Raw genomic sequence first — 9,782 nt, 5'->3', positions numbered from 1 at the left:
ATAATATTTCGTATAATTAGAGAAGATAAAAAGTTCTTTTTTTGTCTTTTTTGAAATCCCATTCAGCTATAATAGCTGAATGGGATTTCAAAAAAGACAAAAAAGAACTTTTTTATCTTCTCTAATTATACGAAATATTATGACCGAATAACTGCATGTAAAGTATGTGAAAATTGAATAACATATTATATATATCAAAAATTATTGTTCAAAAATTGACTATTCCATTTTCTGTGTACTTGATATAATTTTTAAGTATCCCCGTGTGCTAAATATGCTGCATGTAAACGTGTAAATAGAAATTATTCGCAACTTTATTTTCCTATTATGATTTATTCCTGATACCATCTTGTGTTTGTAACACCAACTATATTCATACGTTGGATGTAATCTTTAGAGGTAGCATATTTATCACATACAGAGGAGTAGAGTCGTGATAATAAGAAACCGTTTAATATTCTTTCTTTTGTTTGAAACGATATTATCTCATAATAATTGCCACTAAAATTTAATTATAACATAATTCGACTTTTGTTTTTTTCACCTTTAGGGGGATAATTCTACACATAATGTATGATTCTTTTTTATAAATCACATAGGTTACATGTATGTGCTATAGAAGTAGTCCTCCACAAATCCTGATTTGAAGGGTGTACTTGTAACTGTAAACAGGGTATAACAAAAACAGGGTATAACATAAACAGGGTATATATAGCTCAAATAGGGTATCTGTATACAGTACTGTAAAAAAAGTCTTGTTCTGTCCACCTTGGAGGCATGGAGCCTCTACCCCCCCCCCCCGCCCGCCCCCTCCGAATATGATTACGTAACTATTTAGGGACGTGATTTGTGTAGGTAATGCAATAGGGTCTTAGTATTTGAATTGCATTTGCGATCATCTTTATCTGCAGATGTACATGATTGTAGTTCTATACGAAATATCTAAAAGATAAGAAATAGGGAGAGAGTGAAAGGAAAAATGAGTGAGTGAGAGTATGTGTGAGAGAATATGAAAAACAGAAATAGGGAAATAAAAATAAAAATTTCTATACAGTAATATATGACTGTAATTTTGTGTTGTAACTTGTACATAGATATACCTATACTAATGTTTGTTTGTTTGGTTGTTGTTTTAATGTTACGTTTACAATCAATGATAACCTCATTATTTGTTCAGTATTATTAAACATTAAGAGTAATCATGGTCATGAAGACGAGTATGTGTCTTCAGCTTTTGCCATGCTCTTTTTAAGAATGATAGCATGATTGGAGGGAACCATTTCATCTAAAAATTGGTTTATAATTACTTTATTTCTTTTACAAATTATTTTATTGAATACTTCCATGTTTATGTTTTCTGAAAGAATATTTATTTTCTATTTCAAAGCTTCTATTTATGTATATCTTATAATATATATATATATAAATATATATATATATATATATGAACAGCAATCATAGTTTGCCATGCTGAAATGTAATTTACATTTTGTAAACTTTATGTGGTAAACATATACGGCAATACTTTGTTGTTAATTTAAATTTAATTTTGTAGTAGAGCAATTAAGTAATTACTTACATTTACAGTCAAAATAATATATTAAGATGCGGGTTTTGTTTTACTGCATCTACATGTATTGTCTTCATTGAGCCCAAAAGAATGAAACGTGAAACACAGGGTACAACATAGAGACAGGAAATGGGTAGTCTCGTAGATGCTGCCATGTCGGGTAAAAAAAATACGATTAACGATTATGATCCTTAAGTCGCATATCGCTCAATGTATGTATAGCTTATCATCACTGTACTGAGTTTCATAATGCAAGAATATCATACCCCCGAAATAAGAAAGAATTTATTGCTGTGACGAACTATTTTTATAAAAAGGCCGATGGTGTATATTGGCTAAAAGCGAGTTATTTTTGTTTTTTTTCGCTTTCTGTCATTTTGTTTGCTCAGTTTGTTTCCCGTGAAAAATGGATGGGAAATAAGCCGTTTTCATAATGTAACCAAGTTTATACTTAAAGGTAATACAAAGTTTTGGTACGGGGTCATGAATTTGGTTCAAATGAACATATTGGACGCATATGCGGTCCTACAATATTCAGTGATCGTTGTCGCGGATGAAATCGAGTCTAAAGTTATAAAATTGTAAATAATAAACTCTGTATGTTGTATAGCTCCCTCTTAAGGCCAAGATATAAATTAAGCTATAAAACAAATGTTTCTTGAGTAAAATCTATACGATTAGTTGTTCCCGTTCGGAAATTATATGTCACAACTACATATTCTGAGATTTTCATGGTCGCAGCTACCATTGTACGGCCGTAGGCGCTATTTGAAATTTATCAAAATTTACCGGGAGCACCGGTAAATTTTTATTTTCAATTTTTTCTCGAAAGCAGAAGTACTTTAGGGGCTAAATTTCTAGTGCTTATAATACATCCACAGACGCATCCAAATATATCAAAATTGTAAAGAATCACTCTCCACCCAATTTTCAAAATTTCCCAAAACTTTGTATTACCTTTAAATGCCTTGATACGAAGATTTTATTCACTTAGGTTATTATGAATAATTGAATTTAAATAGTCAGAATGCAAATTGCATATATTACATGTTGTTAGGTAGGGCAAGCCATACAGACTATTAGCAATAAATAATGTATGCAATATGAATTCTGACTATTGAAACACACTAATTTCACAAAGGTATATGCCATACATTTAGTTACATTACGAAATATATTGTCCCCGATGAACAGTTGACAGAAACACACACTAATATCTCTCAGTATTGTATCATCACCATGTGATAATACATGTTCTTCTTTTTGTGTGATATTGTGCAAACATACAATCATTCCATATCGATTTGGCAATACTAGCTGTCATCAAGACAATATTATAGCGATCAAGAATATAATGATATTGTATTGTATGTATAAAGACAACGCTATAAAAAAAAAAAACAATGAGAGTTTAGGAGTGAGAACAGTTTCAGAATGACAGGCTTGCACTTTTGTCGTGGTGGATATAATCTTTTTAGTGTTGTATCCAGCATCTCAATAAATTGTGTCAATCTAACGTTTTAAAATGTTATCACTCCTCGGTCCATTCAAATGGTGATTTAACATTTTTAGATTAGAAATATGTCCGAAACGTTTAATGTGTGATTGAAACTGTACAGAAATAATAATTTCATGCTGAAATAGCACATGATTTGTAAGTAACCTATACAGTGCCTTTCTAATTCTTCTAATCAGTACATGTTCAATAAGAATACGAATGAATTAAATAATACAGAAGATTTAACGTAAGGTAATATTCCCAGGATATTATTTAAGAAAATCTTTTTATTCCATAATTCGAATGTAGTGATGATGAATGAAATGACTGAAAAATGAATGAGAAAGTGTGCTTCACATGAGGCATATACAACAGATAAAGTAAGAGAGGGAGAGTGAGGATGCGGAAAGTTAGGGAGGGTGAGAATGAGTATGAGAGAGAAAGAGAGAGAGGGGGAGACTGAGGGAAAGAAACTGAGAAAGGGAGACGGAGAGAAAGAATGAAAGAGAAATGGGAAAGAGTGACAAACTGAGAGAGAGAGTGAGAGAAAGAGAGAGAGGGGGAGAATTAAGAATTTATGAAATTATACAACAAACAGCTTGTTTACGACTAATCTTGAGTACTTCTCCATTTTATTTCAGAATAATCGGATCCTTACTCACAAGCAGCGCTCAAAATACACGGGGGCGATGGGCGATTCGCCCCCGTGAGCTCCATAATCGCCCCCATCAGGTTGTCCACGGGGGCCATTGCAAAATTAAAAATCGCCCCCGTGGAATTATAAAATAAAGATTTTCAGCAAATTGAATAATATTGAAAAGGATGCAATTCATAGTTGTACTCGATAATTCTCACTTAACATATTCCCTCTCTCTCTCTCTCTCTCTCTCTCTCTCTCTCTCTCTCTCTCCCTGGCTTGCATAAAGAAAATATGAAAAAATATTTTGTCTTGATTAAGAAAATTTTTATCAGTATTAAACAGGGAGAAGGAAAGGGGAGGAAATTAATCAAAACAAACATTGAAGAATCCAATTCAGTGTTCTTTCGTGATGCATAAGAATGAAAGTACATTAAAAGGTGAAATAATAAATTGAAGTGCGATGATGAATCAATTCTTTGACGTTGATTGATTGAATAAAAAATAATGAAACAATATGGTCTGAAGGTCATATATCTTCGAATATTAGAAAGTTTCATCCACCATCGTGTTGTTGAACACTATTTGCAATTTAATTTTAATGCGGTGACGTGTCGGTTACGAGCAGAAGGTCATATCAGGCTTCTATATTTTATAATACTATCAACAGATATCTGGATAGAGACACTTCGTCACATCAAGCTACGAGAAAGTATATCATCATCTCACAGAATTCTACTCGAACACCGCATCGAAATTCTTTTCACCCTTTTTTTCTTCTTCTTCTTTTTTGGTCCCTTTTAGCTCTCCTTTTTTCCTTGTCCTTCCTTCTCTCTCTTTTTTTTTAGCGGGGCGGGGGAGGCAAAGGCCTTTGGGGGGGGGGGCAAGGCCCGCTCACCCCCGCTGGATCCGCGCCTGCATCTACCTTATATCTTCTAGCGTTAGTCCCTAATAATGGATCTAGAAGATTGATTGACCTGGTCTCAGTGACGGGTAAACTTTTTTTTCTCAATTACTTGGTCTAACCATGAAAACCGTCTAATTTTACTTTAGATTTTCAAACAGTAACAGTTACGACCTAAATTAGGCCTAGGGCCAAGGGCTGTTCTCTATATGTTAATAACAGATTAACGTTAACGTTAGACTTAACTTAAACTGTTGTTTCTCTGTGATACAAGTGGGAAAGGAACACTTTTTTTTTCCAAAAAATAAAATCTTTCCCCTTCCCCCCCCCCCTTGGAAAAAGGGGGGGGCGGGAAAATTGCAACTGATATCCCCCTTTTTTTCTTTACTTCTTCCTCAATTTTCCTTCCCCTTATCTCCTCTTCAGTGACTGGTCCCTCAGAAACTAGTGCTAATCCAGTCACAGAGAAATCATGATTTCAACTGATGCCTGTCATATTTGATAAATATGGTGCATTGGCATATGGGCTATGGTTGGAGCGTTGGATGCGTTGAACAGCGTTGGTGTATTATGTGGATTTATCATATTCATATTCTGAATATTTTCAGCGAATTGAATAATATTGAAAAGGATGCAATTCATAGTTGTACTCGATAATTCTCACTCAACATATTCTCTCTCTCTCTCTCTCTCTCTCTCTCTCTCTCTCTCTCTCTCTCTCTCCCTGGCTTGCATAAAGAAAATATGAAAATAATATTTTGCCTTGATTAAGAAAAATTGAAATTTTTATCAGTATTAAACAGGGAGAAGGAAAGGGGAGGAAATTAATCAAAACAATCATTGAAGAATCCAATTCATTGTTCTTTCGTGATGCATAAGAATGAAAGTACATTAAAAGGTGAAATAATAAATTGAAGTGCGATGATGAATCAATTCTTTGACGTTGATTGATTGAATAAAAAATAATGAAACAATATGGTCTGAAGGTCATATATCTTCGAATATTAGAAAGTTTCATCCACCATCGTGTTGTTGAACACTATTTGCAATTTAATTTTAATGCGGTGACGTGTCGGTTACGAGGAGAAGGTCATATCAGGCTTCTATATTTTATAATACTATCAACAGATATCACATCAAGCTACGAGAAAGTATATCATCATCTCACAGAATTCTACTCGAACACCGCGTCGAAATTCTTTTCACCCTTTTTTTTTTTCTTCTTCCTCATTTTTGGTCCCTTTTAGCTCTCCTTTTTTCCTTTTCCTTCCTTCTCTCTCTTTTTTTTAGCGGGGGTGGGGGGAGGCAAAGGCCATTTGCCCCACCCCCATCCGCAACTTGTTGGCGGGAAAATTGCAAGTTATCCCCTTCTTTTCTTTACTTCTTCCTCAATTTTCCTTCACTTTATCTCCTCTTTTCCTTTTTTCTTTCCATTTCCTTCCTTCCTTCTCTCTTATTTTGTTTTATTGGGGGGAGGCAACAGCCTGGGAGGCAAGGCCCTTTCGCCCCCCCCCCCCCCCGATTTCCTTCTTCCCCCTTTTCTTTTCTTCTTCCTCTTCTTTCTTTCCCTTTCTCTCCTCTTTCCCTTTCCCTCTTCTCCTTCTCTCTCTTTCTCTCTCTCTCTCTCTCTCTCTCTCTCTCTCTCTCTCTCTCTCTCTCTCTCTCTCTTTTGTGGAAAGGGGTGGGGGGGGGGGGGCAAGGCCCGCTCGCCCCCGCTGGATCCGCGCCTGCATATACTGTACCTTATATCTTCTAACGTTAGACCCTAATAATGGATCTAGAAGATTGATTGACCTGGTCTCAGTGACGGGTAAACTTTTTTTTCTCAATTACTTGGTCTAACCATGAAAACCGTCTAATTTTACTTTAGATTTTCAAACAGTAAAAGTTACGACCGAAAATTAGGCCTAGGGCCAAGGGCTGTACTCTACATTTTAATAACAAATTAACGTTAACGTTAGACTTAACTTAAACTGTTGTTTCTCTGTGATACAAGTGGGAAAGGAACACTTCTTTTTTCCAAAAAAAAGAAAGAAGAAAATTCCCCTTTTTTCCCCCTTCTTTTTTCCCAGGGGGGGGGGTGGGGCGGCCCAAGTATACAGCTATGTAACAAGTAAATTTTTAAGAGGGAGAATGCCGACTTAAATAAATGATAATGATAAAATACCAAGGAATTTAGGAGTTTCATCCAATGGAAATTTGTATTAAAATAAGAGCCCCCGTCAGCACTAAAAGAGCCCCCGTGAGAAGGTTCACGGGGGCTTTTTTTTTGGAAGAGCCCCCGTGGACAAAAATTTAATTTTAGCCCTGCTCACAAGCATTTTCAATGTCACTGGTAGAATGCGATTTAGATAATTTAATTGCCATGACATCATTTTGAAAAGTTATCAATTCAACTATTTGCAAGATCAGGGGAGTTTCTCGAATATCAAATATAGAAGGGAGTGGCCTCCTAAAATTGTTCCCGACTAGTCAACAGAAGTCGTTGCAAAATGTTCAATAAAGCGTGAAACAAACAACAACAACTACAAAAAACACCAAACACACGCAAACACACACGCAAACACAGAAAAATCAGTTTTCATGTTAAAATTATGTCACCAGGGTTCACATTTTCCCAAACAGGATCCAGAGATTTTTCCGAACCACCCCCCCCCCCCCCCCCCCCCCCCCCCGCTAGGGAAAAAAATTCCTTCACATTGCCAATCTTGCTCTCAGTAATAACTTTCGATGGGTTTTCCTTACATAACCTAGCATGCCTATTCTATTTGTCGAGTATCTCTCAGCGATATTACCAAATCCATGAGTGTTTGATCACTTGACACATATACCAACATGTGAAAGGTCAGAGGTGGCCTTTTGACACGATACACTATCACAACATTCACACAACGCCCTGTGAGATCATGTGACGTCATTATAAAATGAGGTTAACTCACTGTTCTACTTTCATTCTCTCTTCTCACGTTACGTGTCTTAATTAATACTATTCTTTATCATTATTTTAGACATAAAACACTCTGATTCAAAATGTATTCAAAGAGCAAACATGTTGTGTTCGAGATCGTTGAGGGATCGTAACGGAAACTAGAGAAGGGGTCCTATTAAAACTGGAGGGAATTGCCTGTCTTTCAGATCAATAGTTTACTTTTAAAGTCCCATTTTAACAATAGTCAAGTGGCAACCAAAACATTTTAAATCGGGCATAGATTTATCATAAAACGTTTAAAAAAACATTGGATAGTTTTAGCAAATTTTGAAATAGGTAAAATGTATGGACATACGATCCGGTTTGCGAAGATATGGCAATTATAGATATGAATATCTGAACTAACATCATCTTCCCAATGGTGGTTCTGAATGATGTTAAAAAATAAATAATAACCGGAATTTAAGTGCATTGCAGCATCTAGTCAGAATTAAATCCGAATAGGTTTCAAGTCAGAGACAATTTCACAACAGTCTGTATTAAAGGTACTATGTCCCTTTTGCAGCCAACCTCAAATGCTGTAGAACTGGCAGGAATTATGAATATGTCATGTATGTCCTATCTGTGAAATTTAAACGTTAGCAGTGTCCTCGTATTCAAATTATGCAAGGAAACCCGTTTACTTGCTAGATTTCACTGTCAGACACTATTGAGTGACTGACTGGCTTTTTTCTTCTTTGGTAATAACATACATGAAAAGAGTTGTAAAGGGTACATGAGCATTTGTCTACATCAATAACCCACTTCTTGTGATGGCCAAGATTAAACTGATTGAATCTTTGCGCAGCATAAAACGTATGACCATTCGGTACAATTGTCTGAAAATCAAGACTATTACTTTTGGGCTCTATAGCCCTAAAGTCGATTTGACAACTAATAGTCGTTATTTTCCCACTTGAAGACATTTTCAAGCCCCACCTTTTTTAGGGAAGTTCTGAATTAGTATTATCTTTCAAATGCAGTTGGAATTTAACTTTTTCATTTGTTTGGCCTGCAAATGGGACATAGTCCCTTTAAGAAGCTTGAAATCCCTAAATGATTAAAATTGAGATTTTATGAAGCATATGACTATTCAGATTCTCAATTATTATGATTTTTTAAGTTTGCATGTTCATATTAGATGTTATTCCAACTGAAATTCTATCACAGACAGGGTCGTCGTCAGATCGTATAGTGTGCGATGGGCTTTACGGGTGCTAATTCTTAGCAAGAAATACTTGTCTTTTCCTGCCATTGGTAACTCTTTGCGGGAGGTTTTTAGTCGTATCCAACTACCATTAAAACACATGTGTTATCCCGTCTTAAATCTTCAGATTTTTTACTGATATCTCGAAACGCAAGTATATGAATTATAGTATATTATGTTAAGCGTAATGTGTGAGAATTCTAAAGAGGGCGATGCTCAATGGGAATATAAACCCCGTTTTTTGAACAGGTGAATGAGAGTAAATCACGGCGGAGTTGAGTTGGATATCTTCAGTAGTGACACCATTTTGTACAGGAATAGAACGGAAAACTACAGGGAAAAAAGGAAAAGAAATCAGAGAAACTAGTTAATTTCAGAAAGATTACATAAACATCAAAGAAAACTTGTGAATGTTGAAACAAAATGAAAATCAGTAATAATTTGCATTTGTCAATAATACATTTTGAGTAATATATACTATGGAGTAGATCCATGCACATAGACACTAAGCTCTCGCCTGAAAAAGGGGGTGTTCTATTTCGAATCCGACAAGGAGTAGGCTTACAAATCGAAGTGCTTTGAATTTAGTCGAAAAAATAATCGACTGAAGCCTCCCATAATTGGTATGGTGATAATTAAAGATAAAGTTGAGTTCTGGTCATCCGATTGCATTGTGAAAGAAAAGGTGTGGAATGGATCAGAAAAAGTTGATCAGGTAGCATGTAAGTATTCGTATGTACTGCAAAGTTCTGGAGTCATCAAAATCATAATAAATTTGGCCTAGTCTTGGTAAAGTAACAAGCACTGTACACAGAAAGATGTATATGGGACTACACAATGCTCATTCCTCAGCCAGTATATATTTTCTATCAAAATTGTTTGGCAAATGACATTTATTTGTAATCTTGAACATTCAGTGTAAGTTTCGTTTGATTCTGTGAGAATTAATTTTCTCTTTTTTTTTTTACCAGAACTCACGTTTATCTTTAAGTTTCTAG

This window comes from Strongylocentrotus purpuratus, unplaced genomic scaffold (genome assembly GCF_000002235.5).
Source record: "Strongylocentrotus purpuratus isolate Spur 01 unplaced genomic scaffold, Spur_5.0 spur5_scaffold_8, whole genome shotgun sequence".
Classification (NCBI taxonomy): domain Eukaryota; kingdom Metazoa; phylum Echinodermata; class Echinoidea; order Camarodonta; family Strongylocentrotidae; genus Strongylocentrotus; species Strongylocentrotus purpuratus.
The sequence above is the reverse complement of the archived record's forward strand: the minus strand, read 5'-3'. Positions refer to the sequence as shown.